The sequence below is a fragment of the Triturus cristatus genome, chromosome 3_2, assembly GCF_964204655.1.
Source record: "Triturus cristatus chromosome 3_2, aTriCri1.1, whole genome shotgun sequence".
Taxonomy (NCBI): Eukaryota; Metazoa; Chordata; class Amphibia; order Caudata; family Salamandridae; genus Triturus; species Triturus cristatus.
The window spans coordinates 790117900-790141086 of NC_140584.1; the positions used below are offsets into that span (position 1 = coordinate 790117900).

General features: G+C 44.1%; 2 protein-coding genes across 5 annotated transcripts in view; one reads left to right on the forward strand and one right to left on the reverse strand.

Annotated features, from left to right (window-relative positions):
- Window positions 1-3382, reverse strand: part of FASTKD2 (FAST kinase domains 2) — a 307901-nt gene extending 304519 nt beyond the window's left edge. The window contains exon 1 of one of the 3 annotated variants that reach the window (XM_085648896.1): window positions 3253-3382. The gene's annotated coding sequence lies outside the window, so the exon portion shown is untranslated. Of the gene's footprint in view, window positions 1-1784; window positions 1922-3252 lie in introns of those variants that run through there. The other 2 variants (XM_085648894.1, XM_085648895.1) reach the window with 2 other exon arrangements.
- Window positions 3383-3398: 16 nt separating this feature from the next.
- ZDBF2 (zinc finger DBF-type containing 2) overlaps window positions 3399-23187 on the forward strand; it is a 154704-nt gene continuing 134915 nt past the window's right edge. For both annotated transcript variants that reach the window (XM_085648891.1, XM_085648892.1), the window contains exon 1: window positions 3399-3640. The gene's annotated coding sequence lies outside the window, so the exon portion shown is untranslated. The remainder of the gene's footprint in view (window positions 3641-23187) is intronic.

Here is a 23187-nt window from a genome sequence, read left to right on the forward strand (position 1 = left end):
TGCGTAGAAGCCTATACGTGTAAATTAGTGATTGGGCTTTTGCTTTGAGAGCCAATTTATGATCTTTATAAGAGGCAATTTGCCCTATTATTACGCCGAGATATCTATAGGAATGCTGTTCTTCCACTGTTGCCCCGTTAGCCGACCATTTAAATTTTGCTTTTTTATGATCCACTAAACGAATAATTTTTGGTTTTTCTTTGTTTAGTTCGAGTTGCTCCTGCTCCAGGTAAGTTGCTAAGTTGTTTATGGATCTCTGTAAACCAATTGGGGTTTGGCTCAGCAATACAATATCGTCTGCGTATTGTAGAATGGCGACTGACTCGTTGGCAATTTTGGGAGGATGGCAATCGGCTTTTTCAAGGTGCGGAGCAATGTCTGAAAGAAACAAATTAAAAAGGCTAGGAGCTAAAACGCATCCTTGTTTCAAGCCTTGCTGCGTGTGGATACTAGAAGTTGTACTGTATCCGTCGCCCAACTTAACTCTGGGCCAAGTATCCGAATATAAGGTGGTTATGGCATTGAGCATTGTGCTCGGCAATACCCAAGCCTTAAGTTTCTTCCAAAGATGACCCCTATTGACTCGATCGAAAGCGGATATAATATCCACAAAGCATGTGAATAATCGCGATTTCTTTTTTTGCGCTTTTTCAATTAAAAGTGCTAAAATAGTCAAGTTAGTTAGGGTGCCCATCCCTTGCCTAAAGCCCGTCTGGAACTTTGGGATTTTATTCTTCTCTTCCATCCAATCTTGAAGCTGGACCAGCAGGCAAGAAGCATAGAGCTTGGCCTCCACGTCTATCAATGAGATCAATCTCTAATTACCTGGATTGCGGTGGTCACCCTTTTTAAATAATAACACATTTGATTTATGAACAAGTAATTTTTAAAAAGTTATGGTAATGCCGGTACTTAACGGTGTACCAAAATACTAGTTATGTGTTTAAGCCATGCCTTCTTTCAGAGACTCCTCCACTTTTTGCATTCCACAATTAGAACCCTGCATATATACAAAGTCCAAGGAAACTTGCTCCCTTGACTTTCTGACTTGGACTCATATGCTCCCCGCCATTTTGTGTCTTTCTTCTTTGACTCCCCTGTCCCTGATCCCATCACTCATCACCCCCTCCCCTACCTCTTCCCTCCCTCACTCTTTCTACCTCCCCTATTCCTTTCCTCTCTCTCCCCTGAATTTCTCTCCCCTTGCCTGCTTTTTCCCTATGCCTGAGCCATGCTTCTGTAACTCATAAATATATATGTGTAATATATAATTGTCCAAGCCTAATCGCTGTTAAAATGTAATCCTGGGTGAATTTACTATTGTATATATAGAACTCTAACCCCTATGCAGTAGACATTTGTACTTACTACCATTCCTATGGGATTTTAGAGTTTATCTGTTTGTATCTCTTCCCTGAGTGAATTTACAACTTACATATGCAATTTTCCTTGAGTGACTTTACACCTTGTACATTTGCAAAAATGTTCTGTTTGTATCTCTTATGTAACTCATGTAATCCAAAGTCCTTATGTAAAGCAACTGGTTATTTTGTAAAGCGCTCCGACACGTTCGGGTAATGTTCGAACTATATAAAATAGCATTAAAAAATAAATTAAATAAAGTACTAGACGTTAAAATTCGGAATCACAGTCCGTTAACTTAAAAGAGATGAGTCTTGGGAGTTCGATGGCATGTACAGTCTCAAAATGCCCTCAACATCTTGGAAAATTAAGAAAACTGCAACGAGAGTTTAGGCTGATCGTTCCAGGGGTCTGACACTCACCTTCATACTAAGAACGCAGGCACGGATAAGCTTTACGGGGGCTGCCATGACAGTCATGACATACAAGGTAGTCGTCACTGGCGCTACTGGTCACGTGACGACAAACTGAAAAGAAAGCCACAAGCAGTACTTCCGCCGGCGAGGCATACTTCTCTATCGTATCTGCCATCTTGTAGTGGACACATTTCAGGTGTAAATCATGATTTGCTGGAACTACTACAAATATATTAATTGCACAGGACTCTAAGATACTCTATTTTGGAATATAATCGAGTATACTATTTATTTGTTACCACTGTGGCAAATTGTGTTATATAAGAAGGTTTCTGTTTAACACGCAGAAAAACAACAGTTTTTGCTCTTCGTTTTGCAGAAATGTGGTCTAGAGCGACAGAGCTGCCGACTTCCGCACTTCAGGCACATATACATTGATCAGCTAATCTTATGTACGTTTCGATTCTCGGTAGGGAAAAGGGCTGAACCCAAAAGAACAACAGAGAAGGAGGCGGGCATAGATGGACGCCACCCCTCCTTTCTATGGAAAGACTTGTTTGTGAAGTAGTCTAGTGCGGGGCTCATGGAAACTTTGTAGCTGTTTCCTCTGTGTCTATTCTAAACGCACCTTGCTTCTGGGTTATGACTTCAAAGTAATAGAATCGAAGTAGAACAGGAAAATAAGGAAATCTCTTTTATCAGAACTGTATTGACAGTTATATTTAGAAAAATAATGTCTCTTTTTCTAGCAAAAAGCTAGGGAATTAAAATAATTGAGCATATTGTTACTCAAAATTATGAGACATCAGTTTCACAGGACAGTTAAGCAATTACTCGTGGCGATAAAACATATGAATTTTTTCTGAAGGTATATACTGTTGTCCTCTAATTAATGTTCTATTCCAAAATGGCCACTACGATATTTTTCGGTAACGAGGCTAAGGCAACGCTTTTGGCTCACATCACCCCTGAGACCGTAATATATCCATCAGTTTTAGACCCGCTTCTGTGGTCTTGTCCTTCTTCTATATTTGGTGGGCTTACTATTTCTTCCGGGTCTAGACGGATTTTTGAGTGTTTTACAACCAGGAAGAATATACGTCTGCTCTTTACCTTCTAAACCCATCATCCCTCAAGAGTACTGCACCATATTGAAGCATTGCTGGACTTCTAGGTACTTGAAGAGTGCGTCCCACTGCTGTTGAGCACCTTACGCTATTGGGTTCCAACTTTACAGCAACATATCCTGCTAAGATCTACCTAAAAATAAAACGGAGCCTTTCCAGATGATAACAGTCCTACCCTTTGCGCTTCTAGTATGGGGTTTGGCAGGCTGGTCTCCGCTACTCCCACCCCCTGTTTATTTTGAAACGTAGCTGGGCATGTGAGCGCTACCGTTTACCACACGTGCACTCTCCTTTGCTTCCTCATTCAACGCACTGGTAACTAAGTCACTGCTCTTCCCCGTACTCACCAAATGCAAACCGATCTCAGCTTCTCTTATTCAACGGAAAACATCCTATGGAGCGGAAGCCCAAAACCTGGTTCTCTCTGATCGGATCTCCAAAGACTGTAATCCTCCGATCCTGTGATCTCAGTCTGTCGTGCAAGACTACCTTGATGGACCAAGTTTGGAGCTCACCATAAGCAAAAGACCTCGGTCCTCAATAGCTTAAAGCTGAGCTAATTGGTTCCACTGCCTTTATACACCGGGGACGTGAGAGACAGAATTTTTAACCGTATGCCTTAAATTCCCCGGATGGTGGACGGCAACGTTTCTCTACCACAGTGCCACATCCAATTGAGGGGACCACCATGGTCTTTCGCTCTGACCCTCCATAGCTCATGCCTGAGGGCCCAATGTAAGTTTTTGCCAAGAAATGCTGATTTTATATTGTACATGTATGTTTATGCATTTCTCCCATTAACCTGAGGACTTTTTAATGCTAACTTAACACTGGTTTGGGATTGAAGCCACACGTGCAGTATCCAATGCCTACCGCGCCTTCTAAGCACTGCCACTTACTGCCCAGAAAAACGTGTAACCGCTAGTTACTTCTGTCCACAAACATATAAGCTCTGTCATACAAGAACTTTTTAGTACTAGTGTCTAATAATTTGGAAGGTGTTATAAACACATATTCATAAAAGAAATGGGGACATAAAAATCATGCTCATTACTTATTTTTAGGTTTGGCTTATCGATGGCCTTAGTTATCTGAAATATATAATTTCTTCAAACTGCTACAATAAGAACTACAGAGACAGGGTTGTTCACGTTAACCTCCTTCAACCATGGGCTTTCATAGTTTGCCACTATTCGGATGGGCTGTTCATAGAGACTGTAGTATTTAATGGATAGTTACATTGTACCGTTTGTATTCTGATTAGCTTTTGGTCATGGAGCTTCAAGTAGTCGTTTTGTTAGATTGCAGATGTAAGATGATCTGTACCTTCTAAGTGAGAACCAGCGTGTATTCTTTGCTGTACTTATTTTGCCGACATAATTGATTAATTGCTGATTTATAGCTGTTTTGGTTGGGAGATTCATGTTGTTTGGATACTGTGGCCTGTCATAAAGAAACAGTGGTATTCACTAGTCAGCATTGCACTTTCATTTGTTTTACTTTACTATCATGGGAAAAGAATGTTGAATTTACAGCTTATTTTGTTCACAGATTAAACACCATTTGTCATAAGTGTCTACTATGCAATATTTTGCTGAGTATGCATTTCAAGTCCACCTCCAGCAATGCAATTTTGATCTTTTACCTTTTTGTTTATAGCATTTGTCTTTGAGGGTATAGCTTTACACTGTTAATGCAGATTAGGGGCCCTACTCTCAGCTTCAATATTGTTTTAGCCTGAGAACCTGCTTTTTTATGGGACTTGCTTTATACACACACAGACACCCAACTGTTACCAAACACTCCTCTGCACAAAAATGTCCAGTGGGTTTTGCAATGTTTGCTTATTTGTTTTTCATGTTTCATCTTGAAATCATTTCTGAGTTAATTAAGTCTATATTCCTGCACAGGATTTTCTCTTAAGATATCAGCATGGCATCCACGTCTGTATTGCATTATTGTTGTACATAGCTTTGCTTACATCATTGTAAAGTGTGTGTGGTGTCTTGTGTTTTTTTTTTTTTTTTTTTACTGCTGTTTTGGCGCATAAGAAACACAGCCATCTTTGACACGTGTGTGTATGTATATATATATGTGTGTTTGTGTAAATGCATATGTCAACTGGAGGCGAGAAAGAGGAGGGTTGTGAAAGAGAGAATGTAGGGTGTAAGGGAGATTAAGTTGTTTGGCAAAAGTATTTGTGAGAAGAAAACAAGTTGGTGACGGAAAACTTAATTTAAGGTATAAGTGTGTAACAATACCCTTCTAGGAAGAGAAGGGTTTCAGTGTGTGAGAGAGAATGCGTGTAAGAGAACCTGTTTATTGGAATAGTGTGTGGGCTCTTAAACAGTTGTGAGAAGAATGTAAATTAAATAAGTACTCCGATTTTTAGAGGCCGGCTAATCACCCGTGAGGGTATCCAGGCGCTGCCCTAAGCGATTATCCCAGAATCACAGGATGTTCATCCAATGCCGAATCAACCCTGGATCGCCAGCTCCAAAGGTGTGCCAAACCTGCTTTGAAGAAGTACAAGCATTCAGTTTGGCACCATTGATAGAAATAAGTGGTGCAGACTGTGCCTTCACCAAGGTAGCAAAAATCCTTGCACTTGCTGTAGGAGAGGAAGATGGAAGTAGCAGATTAGTTAAAGTACATAGGAGGCAGGTGAGAGAGAGAGAGATCGTAAAGGATATAGGGTAATTAGATGGATGAGAGTAGGTGCAGGAGAGGCGGGGAGAGGAACGCGTGGATAATAAGTGTGGGGGAGCAGAGGGTATGGATGTGGATGAAAAGAGAATTGATGGTGAACCAAGAAGTAGATGAGAAGAGATTTAGAAACTAAATTTGAGATGGTGACTAAAAGAGAAAAGGGATGGACAGCAAGGAATAGTCGAGGTTGGGGAGGTCTGCTGACGCCGTCCTGTTTTCTTTGCACTTATCTCGGGGCGGGTGGGGCGTTATTCTTAAAGCTGTTAAACAGTTACCTTTTTAATGTTTCAAGTATTGTTGTAATTTTCACATACTCACCATTTCATTGGTAACTTCCTGCCCCGTTCCGCCACGGCTGCAGTGCCGTTTGTGCGGAGGGCAGTGTGGACTTCTGGGCTTCACTTCCGCCCGGCTACTTCCGGGGAGGTGCGCAGTCTAGTCTTTGCTGCTACCGCCTATTTAAATCTATGCCCGAGCAGATTCGCACAGCAGGCGTGCCACTGGCGCTCCTAAGGCAAGCCCGTCTGCGTCCCGAGGTGGCCACGTTGCCCAGTCCTTCCCAGGTATGAGTCACATCTTTCAGTTCAAGCGTGATTTATTGTTCAATTTAAACGCTCCTAAGTCATGCCACTTACTAGTTGCTGTAGTAGACACTTGGGCTATCTTTTATTGCCCTACTTGTAATTGGACCTTTCCCCAGATCGAAGATGTTCCTTGTAAGACTTCTTCCGCAAGCCATGGGGTAACAGTCCAAACAAATACAGGAAGCTCTTTAAAGCAATACTTCATAACATACGCTCGCTGCAAAAACATGAGGCACGAATCCATGACCTCTTGTTGGACGACTGCCCTGATCTCTTATTTCTTACAGAAACATGGCTATCTGAGTCTTCAAATCCCACTATCGCCTTGGACATTCCTATGAGACATTACATTCTGAAGAAAGATCGGTTGAGTGGGAAAGGCGGTGGTGTTGCCATCATTTTTAAACAAGCTAGACTGCACCTTGTTCCTGTTAGATACTATTGAGGGTGCAGAATACTTTGGCTTTCGTTGCACCTTATCCCTTCAACAATATATAGCCGGAATCCTGCTGTATAGCCCTCTGGGGGCGCTTGCCAATTTTATTACCTTACTCAATGAAGCTATTACTCCTTTCTCCCTCAGATATAACCAGCTCCTCCTTTTGGGAGATTTTAATATACATATGGAGAAGTCAGTGTCTCCTTTAGTACTCCATTTGTTTGAAACTATGTTGGCCTGCAATTTGACCCCAATTATTTTCACTCCCACACATAAAATGGGCCATACTCTAGACCAAATATTTAGCAATGCGGACTTAGTGGCAGATCCCCTGCCCCCTATTACTTGGTCTGATCACTCTTTGATCAAATTTAAGATACCTAGCTTAGGCATAGGTTCTTTACCAAAATCAACAAGGACGGATCACAGTTTCAGAGCCCTACACAAAATATCCCTTCCCGTATTGACAAAGGCTCTAGAACTCTCTGCCCGGCGCTATTCGGTAACCCTGAATTTGATGCCCCTGCGCTCTAATCTTGGTTTAAGTTCCAACATTGACGGTACCACCCCGCTGACTTCTCGTACTTCAAAGAAGACCAGCCCCCCCTCCATGGTTCACTGAATCTCTAAGAACTAGTAAAAGTACTTGTAGAGGTCTCGAAAGGAAATGGCGAAAATTCTGTACATCTGAAGATAGGAAGATTTATAAACCCGCCTTAAAATCCTATTACTCTCCGGTGAAAGGGGCAAAGAAAAACTATTTTCAGGCTAAGATTGAAACTGCTCACAATAAGGGAAAGGACATTTTCAATACTGTAAAATCCTTTACTTCCTCCTAAGGCAGCTAAGAAAGACTCCCCGCATTCAGCTGACTGGACCAAACTAGTAACATTGACACAATCCAACAGTCTTTTCATAAAGTTACTGAGTAGGGCCAGGACTTATATCAACCTCTGAATGAGAAGTTTGGCCCTTTGCAGCCTCCTGCATTATTAGAGCTTCCTGAATTACAACCAGGTGAGTCGCTTGCTTACCTTAAAGGCCTCAAATCTAGCTCACCAATAGATGCTTGTCCACCGAAACTGTTAGCATCTCTAGCTTCTACTATCAATCCCATAGTCAATAGGTGCTTAATTTATCCCTCTCCACCGGAATAGTGCAGCATATTTGGAAGCAGGCAAACATTTTACCACTCTTAAAAATAAATAAATAAAAGTCCTCCGAATGGCCGGATCCTTCTGATTATAGGCCTATCTCTCTCCTCCCGGCTCTCTCTAAAGTTTTAGAGAAACCTTTTAACAAAGCGATCTCAGAACATGTAGAACGCCACAATTTGCTGCATATGTCCCAATCAGGTTTCAGGGCAAATTATAGCACAGAGTCAGCCCTGTTGGGAGTGACAGAGCACAGTAAGGAAAAACTAGATCAGGAAGGTAGGGCCGTCTTGATATTACTTGATCTGTTGGCGGCTTTCGTCACGGTTCCACATGTGAGACTCCTTGATAGATTGAGGCACTTGGCATAGGTGGGATGGGTCTGGCCTGGATGACTTCTTTCTTGAAGGACGGATATCAGGAAATATGGATACCTTCTTTTTCATCCCCCATGCCTGGCATGAAGGTAGGAGTACCCCAGGGCTCCAATCTCTTCAATGTATATACTTCTCCTCTTGCACCCTTAGTAGAGGATTACATACCAAGATTATATCCTACGCAGATGATACTCCACTGATTTTCACCTGTGAAAAAGGAGCCAACTTTGATGGAGGCAACATTAGATCCTGTCTCACAAAAGTGTTCAACTGACTCAAAGTGAATCAGTTGAAATGCAATCCGGATAAATCCAAGATTGTCTTTTTTGGCCAGCATGTAGTGAGCAACTGGAGTTTATGGTGGTCGGAGGAGCTAACCTCCCCTCCCACTTTCAGCCCAAATGTTAGTTAAAAATCTGGGTACCTTCATTGATAGTGCCCTCTCTATGAGATCCCAGGTTCAAGCAGTGGTTGGACCTTAAAAAATTCCTTCCTGTTCTGTCATTAGATACCAGGAAGATAGTGGTCCAAGCCCTGCTGACGTCAAGACTAGACTACGTCAATATCTTGTACCTGAGCCTACCATGCTATCTCATAAGTGCTTGCAAGTGGTGCAAAATGCCACTGCCAGGGCGATTGTTAGATCCAAACCCAGGTCTCATATGACCCCCATCCTTAAAACCCTACATTGGTTGCAAATGAAGGAAAGGATCAGGTTCAAAGCTCTGGTGATATTTTTCAAAGCCCTTCATGGCTTAGGAGCCAGCTATCTCAATAAACGTGTAAACCGCTATATTCCAGTGGCGACTTTAAGATCCTCTTCTTCCGATCTCGTCCGCACCCCTAAAGTCTGCTGGGCCGCATAGGGGGCAGGTCTTTTGGGAGCAAAAGTGTGGAACAGATTACCAGCTATGCTGAGAGCCACAACTGACCTGGCCACTTTTAAGAAACATCTCAAAACTTGGCTTTTCAGGAATTAGTTGCGCCACAGAATCCTGTCACATGCTCCCATAGTGCTGGGACACTCTTGTTGGGTGGCTGAGCGCTTTATTAAATCCCTTTCATTCATTCATCTTTATAAGGAGAGAGGGAATATAAAAACCAGGAGGGACGATGAAGGGGGAGAACTTGACGCCTGCTAGAGGCTTATTTTATGGTTTTACCCTGTGAATTTCTTTGTCTTTTGATAGGCCTGCTGGGAGGTGGTCTCTGCTTCATTCCCTTTCACACCACAAATGTCTCTGTATAGGTGTAGGAAGGGCCCCAGCATATTGTTCAAGGACAAATGTGTATGTGAATGGCAGCAAAAGGATCTGCATGAAGTGACAGCAGCAAGACTGCATTATATTACACCTACAGAATGTAGAGTGACTTTAAGAATATGACCAACCTCACTGACAGCATCACAAGTGAAAGAAGAAAGTGTGAAATAGATTGACAGAAAGTGTGCTGAAAGTCTATGACACCTGTCATAGGGTGGTTTCAGCACATGCCTATTCACTCACTCACCCACCTATCCATGTCCCTCAGTGGATTAAATACCTGCTCTAGAGATCGCTGTGCGACCTTCATGGCCACCAATGGCTTAACTGCATATGTTTGGTGAGTGATGGAAGCCTGCACTACTATTTCCAATGCCGTAGCTGGTCTGCAGGCAAGGCAACTTTGCAGTGTGGCTGCTTTCTATGACTGAGGGCGATGCGTTTTGCCGCTACCTTGCTCTAACTTTACTGCAAAGAAACAACGATTGCACTGCAGCAGATAATTTTTCAGTATTTCTGCCTAATTTGTAACTTTCCTTTCTGTGAGAGAAGCATGCAATTCGACCTTTCATTGGGACAAGGAATCTTTCACTACTTCTGCTCTACTGTACTTGTGCTATAAAAAGTATGTTTCCAGTAACGTAACCCAATCTGTACCTGTTGGTTGAAGGCGAGAAGCTTGCACTGATGATGCACAAGTTGTACATTTTATCCCAGAAAAAGATTACATGGTTGCTACAGATGGTGAACTTGTGTGTGCATAATAATACCATGCCATGCTACTTTCACCTATCTTTTACCTATTGTTAGTGTTCGATAAGTTTGTACTACTGCTGGCATGTTGTACCTGTGTTTTGTGCTAGTGTTGCTTCGTGTACCTTGTCAATACAGAAAAGCCACAATAATTGACATTTTCAATGCTTGTTTTAATGTAAGATGCATAGAAAGGGTGATAGAGATCAGGGTGTGTATAATATTCCCACTACCACAGATAGAGTAATCTCACAGTTACACGCACATACATTCATCATACGCTAGGGCCCATTTCACTAACATACGCTCAAATACTCTACCAGCAATAAACCTGTGGAAAGAAAACTCCTAGTCACCCTGCATCTATATCGAGGTCGATAAGACCTGGTTATTATGACTGTCCATAAACATAATCTATACAACCTATACGGCAATAATCAAAATATAATACTCAATAATTGACAAGAAATAATATCCAACACCATGTTCAAATTATATTGCTTTATCTAAAATTAGTCAAAAGGGAAATCAATCAGAATAAATCATTTTTCTCATAGTTACCTATTCTAGCTAAATGTCAGAACGGGTCAGGACCAGTCTCTCGGTAAAGTCTCTCAAGACGAAGTCCTTTCAGCATCGATCCTCAGCAACGCAGATTCGGTACGCGGCAAAGGCAAGTGGCAAGTGGCAAAACCCTCTCTAGGTTAACAATTCTTATAATAAATTGAACAAAGGAAAGATACATAGAAAAGTTGTAATGTCCGCTGGACCGCTGAGCAGAGCGAGAAGGAAAGGATGTAACATCGCTACATTTGAAAATCTCCGCTCAGGAAAAATCACAAAATAAAGACTACGGAACAGGAACCAAGAAACATAAATGTATCTTGTTAGTTCTACTTCTCCTCTGCAATGAGACCATAGTTCAGAGTCTTTCTCTAAGGCTCCTTTGTTTCCCAAGGCTGCCAAGGACGTTCCATTTCACTTGGAGATTACCCAGGCTGCTGCTGTCCTCACGGAAATTTTAACAAGACAAGCAAGGACTATGGTCAGCTGACTTCAGGACCATATTCAGCAGGGCTCTCTCCCATCACGGTTTTCTACTTTCAAATCGAGGCCAGGCTTACAAAATCGGCCATCTTTGTCTAGGCCACCATAGGCCACAATAGACCATCTTAATTAAAAGAAACAAAAACAACGTTACCACAGCATAGTGATTAAACAGTGCTAATCCCACTAATACCCTTATGTGTATGTATCTATCTAGCACTTGCAACATAGAAAAGCATTAATTCGAAAAGCGTTTTGTGCTCAAAAATAAACAGCACATAGCAACGTTTAAACATGAAAACACGCACGTTATTATTAAACAGCACATTTATGCGTACCCACGTGTAACTCTCTCTTATTAGAACAAACGGATTGATTAATATAAACACACTTGCACAAGACAAATAATTATTAGTAATTAATAAATTAATATGACAAATAGACATGCCAGAGCTTCAAAAACCAACGAATTTTCAAACAGAAAACTCTGCTCCAGCAAGGGCACACGCAAAAAAGTGCCTGGAGGGGAATCCTTGAGACAATTTAAAAATAATTCACTTTTCACAGTCTCACACAACAACACCCGCTCCGCTGTAATCAGATGTCGAAGGACAGCTATAATGCACTCGGCACCCTAGGTGGGAACCCGATGATGAAGCATTCCAATAACTAGGTTGGTGGATGAGGGTTCTTCTAAAAAACGTAATAGTTTTATAATTACAAGTGCTTTTGGATGTAATAGACTCTGTTAGGAGCCACTTTTTTGTTATAAACGGATCATCCAGGGGATATGGACTTGTTCCAATCAATCCTCCTCTCTTTTTTGTCAATGTTTTTTTTTTCCAACAAAACCTCAAAACAAGAGAGCTGCCAAATGGTTCATGTCATGTGTGGTTTGACATATTCGATCAAGCCTGACTTTTCAGCCAACACCACTTTTACATGTTGGGGTTTTTGAGCCCACAATAGCAGTGTTTCAACATAAAATTGAATAGTAAAAGGCGATATCACTCTTCTAAAACTTGTGCATTTACTAACCACATTTTCATGCTATGATGCGCTCAATGCTTCCTGTGTATTAGCTATTTTTTGTTTGTTTATTTTTTACTTATAACCATGCTGCACAGCAGACGCACTGCTGTACAACATGACTTGAAAACCATTGACAATTTGACTTTCTCATTTGTGTTTTTCAGCCTTGTTGTACAGTAGCGTAGCTGCTATGCATCATGGTTGAAAGTAAATTTGTTAAAAAAAAAAAAGAAATAGCATTATGCCAAAGAATGCGGACTGTCTCAGCGCTATGAGAAAGTGCCTATTTTGACATGGTTAGCCCCCCACTTTTTTCCATGAAAATGCTGTGGTTTCAATTGAAAGCGCACAGGGTCCCTGACAACCAGGTCTCCTGTGCCAGAGCGTCTTCCCTGAAACTGTCCTGAATTGGCACTTCAGAACCCCCTGTCAGTCCCAAGTGAATGGTACCCTGGTACTTAGAGCGTTGGGACTGAAGAGGGTCCTCTCGGGACCCCTCACCAAGGCCATGCAAACTGCCACTGCAGCCTACATGTCTTGGCGCAGAGAGAATCGACTGCCTGTGTGCAATGCCAGGCAGCACCACCTAAGGTATAGGTAAGTCACCCCTCTAGCAGGCCTTACAAGCCCTAAGGCACGGGTGCACTATATCTCGGGTGTGGGCATATCTATATGAGCAGATATGCCCCAACAATATTTAAGTCGATCCTTAATATTGTAAGTGCCAGTGAAACCATAGAGAGTACATAGGTTGGAAACTCGACAACACGAGTTCCCAAGCAGCATGACGGCTTCACTGAACCAGGGGCTGTTTGGTACCAAACAACTCCAGGGGCTGTTTGGTACCAAACAACTCCTCTCAATAAACCCACACTGATGCCAGTGTTGGATTTATTGAAACTTACTCAGAGGGCACCACGTGCCCCCTAAAAACCTACCAACCCTACTGTGGTCTCTTATTGGCTTTCGGCAGCCTGCCACCACCAGACGTTCCTGGACCCCGGGTCGAGAGGACCTGCTCTCTGAAGCCAAAAACAAAGCACATCCTGAATGTGCACTGTGCTCGAGGGGTAAGCTTCAAAGGCCTTGCAGCCTTTGTAATGTGACCCCAGCGTTTGCTGCTAGCAGCAGATGGCAAACACTTGTTCAAACCCCCACGCTTGGCGAGAGAACTAGCGGGAAAACGAAGTTGGACTAGGAGGTTCCCTCCCTACCCCCCTTCACCAACTCCACCCCTCCGGTGCTGGAGGTGCAGTTAAGCACATTTTGCAGTGCCCACTATATTGAAGATGGTGGGACTTATCTAATCGAGGCTAGGCCTGATTGGATAAGTTTGGGCCTCCTGCATTACCTCTCTCTGGACCAACTATTCCTCACAGAAACCTGGATTAACCCATCATCTGCCCCAGACATTAGTCGCCTTCCTTCCCGGGTACATAATCACTAGGGAAGCTAGAGTCTCCTCCTCCAGGTTTACTGGTTCTATCATCCACAGAGAAAATCTACAGTTCCATCACTTCAGCAACCACATGGATAAATTGGCCTTCAAACTCAGCACTTTAAATACCGCCACCCTAAGAGGGGCACTACTCTACTGGTCCCCTGGGCCCAAGATCCAACTTTAGCTCCACGCTTGAGGATCTCATTGCCCTTCTGGCACTTCTATCCAACTCTTTCATTCTACTTGGCGATCTCAACTTTCAACTAGAGGGCCAAACCAACCCAAACACCACCAATCTTCTGAATGATCCGAACATACTAGGACTAGCCCAATGAGTGAACAACCCCACCCATGCAAAAGGACACCTCCTTGACCCCATATTTACCAACTTCCCCAAAATCACAGTAGATCACCCCACCCTGTTAACCTGGACTCTCCCTCATACTAGTCTGCCTCCACCTACCCAACCGACTCCTAACCGGACGCACTTCGACCTCCCAGCGCAACAAGATCCCTGAAGACATGATGCCCTTCATACCATGACAACCTAGCAGACTCTATCACAGACTTCAACACGTGGATTTCCTCCTGCGCAGACTCCCTGGCTCCCTTAAGAACCACCTGTACATCTCGATCCAAGCCACAAGAAAGGTTGTACACAGAAGACCTGCGACTCACCAAGCGTCACTGCAAACATCTGGAATGCTGATGGTACAACACCCATGAGATCAGGCACTTACAAGTCAGCCCCACCTAGACCTAGTACCAGCGACTCCGAACCACCAAGCACTCGGCCCTCACCGACGGTTCCAAAACAGCTGCAACACCAAGAACAAAATAATTGCCATTAAGGAATAGAGGTCACTGCCTGCTAGCTCCACAACGGACACCCTCTCACTGGAAATCTGCACCCACAACTCCACCAAAAAAGTAAACACCATCTACAACAACTTTGTGCCCCAACAAGACCTCCCCCCCCCGCCCCCCAATCCTCCCCTCTAGCGTTATGAACTCCCAGGAAACTCAACTGACCTTCTAGCCAGTCAAACCCCAACTGGAAATCAGCATTTCCTCTACATCCCTTGTCCTTACCCATGAAGTTAGTCACCCAACCCCAGGACAGGAAACAAAAGAGCAAATGCTACTCAACCCCATCCACTATAAGCTTTATACTGCAAAGGAGTAGCATTCCTCCAACACTACCTGTTTTGTTTCTTGCCCTGTGGACATGAAGCAGGCAATGCTGAAGTCTTTGCCAGACATTGACTTTCATCATTGTAGCGGTAGCTTGGTTTCTCTGCTGTGCTTAGGAACCTCTCACTACCTATGTGGCAGCTACGCCTGTGGGGAAGAGCTGGAATGGATCCCTAGGCATTGTCTTAGTATCTGTAAGCGCATGACTGAGGTGAGCTGCATGCTCCTACATGGCTGGTGCTGGCCGTTGTTATTCTATTTTAAGCTGCTACAGTGGAGCCCGCTTTAAGTTTAGGGCATGGATTCTGGTGTTATCATGAAGTAAACATTTTTATTAGAAATATCCTGCAATGCTCTCCGAGCTTCTGCTTTATCATGTGGAGCACCTATCTGTAGCCACTTGGTGGTATCTTTTCCTGAAAGATTCGAACACTGACACAGCTCAAAAATCTACAGTTTTGAGAATGCTTGTTCAAGGCAATAGGTTGTTTGGCTCAGAACTGGAAGATAACTTACATCACATTTTCAAAGTAAGGAAGCATTTGTATTTGTTTCAAAAGCACTTTCTACGCAATACTAAATCCATTAGACCGCCTTCCACGAGGCAGCAAAATATGGAGCAGGGTTCAAGATTCCAGGGTAAATCTTCTTTCAAGTTCCAAAGAAAGATGAAACCGGATCTTATGGCCTTCAATCAAAGCTCCTGACTATCACGGTTCGCAGGAGAAAGATGACTTCAAGTACAAGGTTGGCAGCAGAATCCATCATCTCCTACATACTTGGCACATGGCAACTTTAGACAACTAGGTCCTCAGGATCATTCAAAGAGGTTACAAAATTGAGTTTTCCTCCCCTCCAGTTCCCTCAGAGATAATTCCCACTCCTGTACCCAGATCCCAGGAGAAGCGGAGGACGTTAACGGATGGCTTTCTTTCATTGGTCTAGAAGACAAACATTGTTCCTGTCCCGAAGGAAGCAGAGAGAAGGGAACTTATTTGATTGGGTTTCTTGTGCCCAAAATCCAGGGAGAATATTATATTGTTATAGATTTGAAGGCCCTGGACACCCTTCAAGAAGAAGACCCTGCAGAAAATAATCTTTCTCATCGAACCAAACTCCTTCCTGACGATATTGGCCTTAATTGATGCTTACTTACATGTGCCAATGTACAAGTAAATGTAGAAGCTGCATCAGCAGTTCCTGTAGTTTGTGTGTTGGGCAACGACTGGCAATACCGAGTTAATCTCCAGGGGTATTCACGAAGTCGGTAGCCCCGCTGGTTGCCCATCGTTGCTAGATTATGAACTTACCTTGAAAAAACAAAAGACGTGGTGTTTGGCAAAACGGGAACAGTTGGTTTAATTAATCACTTCGGCTGGGGGGAGCACGATTCAAAGTACAATTCATCTGAGTGCGGTTTTATAAAATTTTTGGGTATCATAAAAATACTTCAGGCGAACCTTGTTTGGTACTTAAATAAGGTCCTTAATAACAAATTCTGGTGGGCCTCGACCTTACATGGACACAATGTGGGCCGATGGGTAACATGTCCAGATGTCTGGCATGAGGAGCACGTGATTGCTGTGTCCTGATTGGCTATGTGTTCCTAACGTCGTGTGGCATCTGACTGTATGATGTTTTGTGAATGCACGCACCCCTCTAGCCAGGTGTGCTTTATTGGGGCCAATCTCCCTGAACCATTGTGATGTCGCTGTGCTTATCTGTGGGATGGACTTGAGTTTCTTGTTCGCGTATTTGTCTGCCGGCTACGTGTCACCCCTGTGATGTGTCAATCAGTAACCTCAGTCTTATGTCGCAGACCCTGCCTGCCCACATATTTCTGAGTCGGGGTTGACAAAGAGTTCATGACGACCGAGTTTGTTAATAGTGATGCAATTTTCCTCGTATATTCGAGTGTATCATTATGAATAGTGACATTGCTTTATCAAATATTAACAACACCTTCATGTCAAGGAAGTGTCACTCTTTCCGTTTCTCGATGACTGGTTGGTTGGTAACGGGCTCCTACACATGCAGTATTGAATCAGCATCTCTCCTTGACCACTGCTACTCTAAATCATCATGGATTCTAGTTAAATATCCGAAATGCCGAGTTCTTCCATCTTCAGATCTTCTGTTCATCGGAGCACGATTCAAGCCTCATCTGGAAAAAGTCCTCCTTCCCATGAAGGGGATTATTTGCTTTCAGAATTTGTAGAGGTATCCTCTGTACAGCAAGGAAACCACCTTGTTCAAATGGATGGAGTTGCAGGGCAATATGGCACCATTGGTATTCACGGTGCAATGACTACATTTGAAGGCACTGTTGTCATATGCATAAACATGTAGTTTTGTTATGCAGGAATATTACATTCTTGATTCCTGTCTCCCCAGATTTCAAGCACAGTCTACAATGGTGGATGGATATGAGCAACCTCTGCAGAGGAGAGGTGATGCGTCCAGATCCTCCGTTAGTTCTGAAAATGGATCCAAGTTGGTTTGGCTGGGGCGCTGCCCTGGAGGATCTGACAGTTCAACCAAAGTGGACTTGGATGGAGGGTTTGAGATCTTCAAATTGGAGGGAGTTGACAGCGGTCTTCAGGGCTCTCCAGTATTTCCATCAATATCTACACCACTGCAGTGTGTTAGTTAGATCAGACAACACAGTGACAGTGGCTTACATCAATCATCAAGGGAGTATCCATTGCGAATCCTTAAACGAGTACTTTGAAAAATTACAGACCGATCTTCCTCCTCCCCTACCCAGCCAATTTACTTGCCAACCCATCTATTTCAGACTAGCTGCCCACCTCATTCCTGAGTCGGGTATTAGCCCAACCAAAGCACCAAGACCGCCCTCATCGCTTCAACTGACAACATTCGCCTCATCCTGGACAATGGGACACGGCGGCAATCCTACTCCCAGACCTATCGGCTGCATTCAACACCATCTCCCACCCCATTCTCATCCAAAGAATCCAAGGCCTGGAACTTTGCTTGGTCTGCTCCTTGCTCTGGGCGCGCACTCAGTCAGCTTAGCTCCGTATTAGTCCTCCACCCCTCAAGGCTCTTCACTTTTTAACATCTGTATGGCCCACTGTTAGAAATTGGGTTTCTGATTAGCAGAGGTATGCACCTTGTCCAAGCAGGAACCACAACTCTAGACAGGGTAAGTCAGCTACACACCATAAATTAACCTGTGCTCACCCTCTGGTAGCTTGGCACAGAGAAGGTGCGACTTGAAATCTACTTCCTTCCAGGTATTGTGCTCAAGATTATTCCCTGACAAACAGTCCACAGGCATGTCAGAGCTCACAGCAATTTTCAGAAGATCAGAGGGCCCCCACATCACCAACACTGGATAGTGACCCTCACGTTTGTCATCCACCCCAACCTGGTAGAATGCATTGCTTATAACTTGTTCTGGGGCCACCAGTTGACTCCTTACCATAGCCATGCTGTCTCTTGTGTCCCTCAGAGCCTCAACACCTTGTTCATCAATGGTAACCCACTGCCTATTCTTTGCAGTATTGTGGGGCACATGGGTTTTAGGAACCATCTCAATGTCACCCAGGGACACTACGGTAACCTCACTGAGCTCCCACTCTGCGAAACAAATATCTAGCTTGTGCTCCTTCAAAATCTGGATCCACAGCCCAGAATAATCAGACCTCTCACCCAGCCCTTAAGTGTCTTGCTAGCATAATCAATAAGGTCCATCCATGTTTGTGAAGAGATTTTGTAGCTGCCCCTGAACCTCAGTCTATTCCTCTCAGGGATCAGCTCAAATTTACTGACTAGACTGGCCTTCATGGGAGTTTACTGGATTTGATCCTCTACCTCTAGTGTCAGGCGTGTCCCTTACCACCGTGGGCCTGCATCTCCACACGCTACCTCTCACGAACTCCCCAGGAACCTTGTGCACCCTTAGTCATCTCATAGGCAGAGAACCGTTTGTCACTGTCATCCCCCCCAAAAACTGGGTATCAAAGCCTTTGGATGCAGACTTTCCCTTCTGCAGACACTGCAAGTAGGCTGCCTTCACTACTGCTGGAATCCGCTTGCATGGCTCTAATGTCCAGCTCTCTAATGCTTCGCTCCTTGGCCAACCTTTTCTCCTCTAGAGCTTGCTCCTTCTCCAACTTGGCAAGCTTTTGCTCTTTCTCAATTTTTGTATTTTCTAGTTTTAGTGTACTCTCTTACCACCTGTCCTCCAGCTCCTCTGGGTACAAGTTCCTGGATGGCACACAGCTCCCTGCACGTTCATGGCGTTCCAGTCCTGGGAGGATGTTTCATCCCTCCCCAACAGGTTGCATGTCAAGACCCTCCTGGTCTTATTCTAACTATTCCTCAGATCCTTCTTCCTCATTATTTGTGTGGTTCTTTTGAGATTCTGCCTATGCTGTCAAAGCTGTTCGGAACTCCGATTTCTTAGAACTCCCCTCTTGGCAGAATCCCTTGAGCTGGGCCACCGTGTAGCTGTCTAGACTGGCCAGCTCAAACTCCATCCTGTCAGGTGAGATCACAGACCCAATGAAAATGAACGGGAATAAGAAAAAGCTTTGGAAAAATCGAAAATGGCTCTAATTGGTGTGGATATGGAGTAGTAGTGTACACCAAGTCACTGTATGGCACTGTACAAACACAAGTCCCATCCTCCCCGCTGATCACCAATGTTAGCAATTGGGTTTCTGGTTGGTAGAGGTATGCACCCTGTCCAAGCAGGAACCACAATACTAGTCAGGGTAAGTCAGACACTATAAATGAACCTGTGCACACCATGGGTTAGCTTGGCACGGAGTAGGCAAGCCTAACTTAATAGGCAATGTGTAAAGTATTTGTGGAACACTTCAAACAGTCACACAGTAAAAACACCACAGAGAGACTCCACTCCAGTTTAGAAAAATGGAATATGATTTTGTAAACAAAACAAGACCAAAACGACACAAATTCAATTAGTAGAAGTCGAGGTATGAAGTAAAGTAAAAAAACAGTAGTAAAAATAGCACTTAGAAGCAATAAGCGCCTATGGGAGCTATCTAGTTGTGCTGGACCGGGGCAAAGTCAAGAGTTCAGGCGACCGAGATGCAGTTTGAGCCAGTTTCAGGTGTGTGGTGAACGGCCTGCTAAATAAAAGTACCTCGATTCTGGTTGCAACAGCAAGATGCAGGGTGCAGCCAAGCGAAGCGTCGGTGCCGATCCTTCAGTCGAGGTGATAAGTGGTTTTTTTTTTTTTTTTTTTTTAACATGCAACCGGCGATGCGCCAGTCGCAAAGATGAAGCACCGGTTTCCAAATGCGTTGGCTCCACTTGTGATGCGCTGGGTTCCTCCACGCAGTCGAGGGGATGCGTTGATCGTCTTTCAGAGGCTGCCATGCGGTAATTCCGATGCATCGGTTCCAATGGCGATGCGCTGGTTCCATGTGCAATGAGGCGGTTCTCTACCCGCAGCAGCGTCTGTTCTGCCTCACATAGCCCGAGGATGCGTCGGTTCCACTAGAGCAAGTTCCTGGATCCACTTCCAATAGATCAGGAGCAGGGGATACAACTTTTCATATTCCTGAGTCTTAAAACAGGAGGCAAGCCAGCGTGTCCTTGGAGATCACTCTGGGTTCAAGTCAAACAGTCCACTCCCTCCTCAGCAGACCAGAGGGCAGCAAGACAGCACAATAGAAAAGCAGTTCTTCCAGAGCTGCAGTCCAGCAGAGTGGCAGTCCTTGTAGCAGCACAGCAATTCTTCCTCCTTGCAGATTCCCTTTGCAGATCCAGTAGTGTCTAATTTTTTGAGGGGGTCAGAGGCTCAGTACTTCTACTCAGTTATTCCTTTGAAGTGGAGGTGACTTCAAAGAGGGGCTTTGAAGTGCACAGAGGTCCTTCCTCCCAGTTCTGGCTCCAGGCTTACTACAGGGGGGTATGCAGCCCTTTGTTTGGGGGAAAGTATACTGCCTGTTCAGGTATAAGTGTCAGCTTCTCCCTCCCATCCTGCCCAGGATGAACCATCAGGATGTGGATGGCCACTCAGTCACACCTAACTACCTTTTGTGTGTGGTTGTCTAGAGCAGTGGTCTTAAAGCTTTTTAATGTCGCTGCCTTGTGAACCAAAAATCTTTGCGGTCTCCCTCAAAATGTTTTTCACAAATATTCTATTAAGCTGCCAATATTTAAAAATGTCTAGAATTACTCCCAACATTGCATTTAATTTCTGTACAATTTTAAAAATGCAATTAAATACATGATTACCAAACGTAGTATTCTGGTCAGGCAGGCCTTACTAACCGGTAAAATTATCTACTGTGTGGCCCATGACATAGTGGCTTACTGCTTCTCATCCCCCCCCCCCCCCCCCCATCCCCTTGCGCAAATCAAAGCCCTGTTATCAGTATAATGCTGCTTTTGGCCAGAGCCTGGCATCCCCCCTGGAATCAGTTGAGCCTCTCCCCCCCCCCCTCCAGTTTGAAGAAGGTCTTGAGGGAATGGACAAAGTCAAGCTGTTACCAACCCTAGACATGAATTGGAGATGCTGCAGGCACACAGAGCTAAGAGCAGAGAAATGCCATTTTTCTAAAAGTAACATTTCTAAAATAGTAATGATAAATTAAACTTTGCCACCAAAGAGGATTTATCAGTACCATTCCAGTGATATAGAGCATGACAGAGCTACTCCTTCTCAATCAGGAATTACAGCTTATAAGTGTAATAACTCCTAATGTAAACCTATGAGAGGGGAAAGCCTTACAGTAGTGAAAAAACAAATTTGGGTGTTTTTCACTACCAGGACATGCAAAACTTGAAAGTACATGCCCTACCTTTCAATTACTCTGGACCTTGCTGTAAGGGACTACCTACGGCCTACCTGAGGGATGACATATATGTAATAAAAGGGCAGTTTAGAGCTTGGCATGGGGTTTTAAATGCCAAGTCGACATGGCAGTGTAAACTGCACACACCGGCTCTGCAGTGGACTGGATTGAGACATGTCTTAAAGTGCTACTTTTATGGTTGACGCAATTAGTGCTGCAGGCCCACTATTCGAATTTAATTTACAGGCCCTGGGCACATATAATAATCTACTAGGGACTTCTAGATGAATATGCCAGTTGTGGATAAGTCCATCAAATCTTTTTAAAGGGAGAAGCATATAAACATTAGCACTGGTTGGCTGTGGTAAATTGCTGAGTCCTAAGGCCAACACAAATTATTTCACCAAATTTGCAGGCAAAATGTACTGTGGAAGACCACCCTCAGACTTCCAGGTCTAACACTCCGCTCATCTTCTCTCTCTGTGATGACACCCTGCACGCCAATGTGAACTTCGTCAGTTGTATGTCCTAAGTCCTAGATCTGATGAAAACCAACTGCTTAAAACACAACTGTGACGAAACAGAAGCATTCATATGCGGAAAAGACAACTCTCTGGTCATAAGCATGATGGCCCTCAGTGCTAAGACCCACTCCCAAGCTCATCCAATCTTGGCCAGGAACCTAGGCAACATGATTGACTGACTATTAAATCTCTGTGATCAACCGCATCAACAGTCACATCCACCTCCTTGCACATCTTCAAGCTACTCAGGAAAGTTTTCTGATGGCTCCTGCTGGACGCCTGTAAATATGTTACGCAAGCTTTGTTCACCATCATAGTGGGCTATGGCTACAACTTGTACTTCGACATCACCCACCTACTCACCAAGAGGCTTCAAGTCCTACAGAACACAGCCGCAAGACTCACACTCAAACTACCATACCACACACATATACCCAAACACCTTAAGGACCTCCACTGACTCCCAATCCACATTCTCACCCTCTTAAACCCCCCACAAAGCTCTACTCAAACAAGGCAAGGCTATATATCCAGTTTCACACACTGTCCAGACATCTCTGCTCAGCCAACCTCCTACTACCATCTACTTGCCTCGGATCTGTCGAGCCAGAGCTGAAGGCTGTGCCTTTTCTCCCCCCCCCCCCCCCCCCTCACAAAAGCCTGGAACGATCCCTCTCTACATCTTAACTGTCAACTCCATCCTGGAGATCCATAAGTAACTTAAAAACATGGCTCATCCAGTGAGCCCCAGCCAGACCAGCATCCCCTTTTTAGGCACCAGGATACCCTCTCAGGTGATGTGCGCCATTCAAGTAAGCATAGCATACCTAGACAAAAGCTGGGAAAAAAGAGCACACATATGCAATGTTTGGAGCTGTTGTTTAAAATGTCTGAATCCTGCTTCTTCATTCTGTGGAGAATTCAGTTGAGATTTTATCTTTCCTTTTAGCTGTGAAAGGTTTAGGC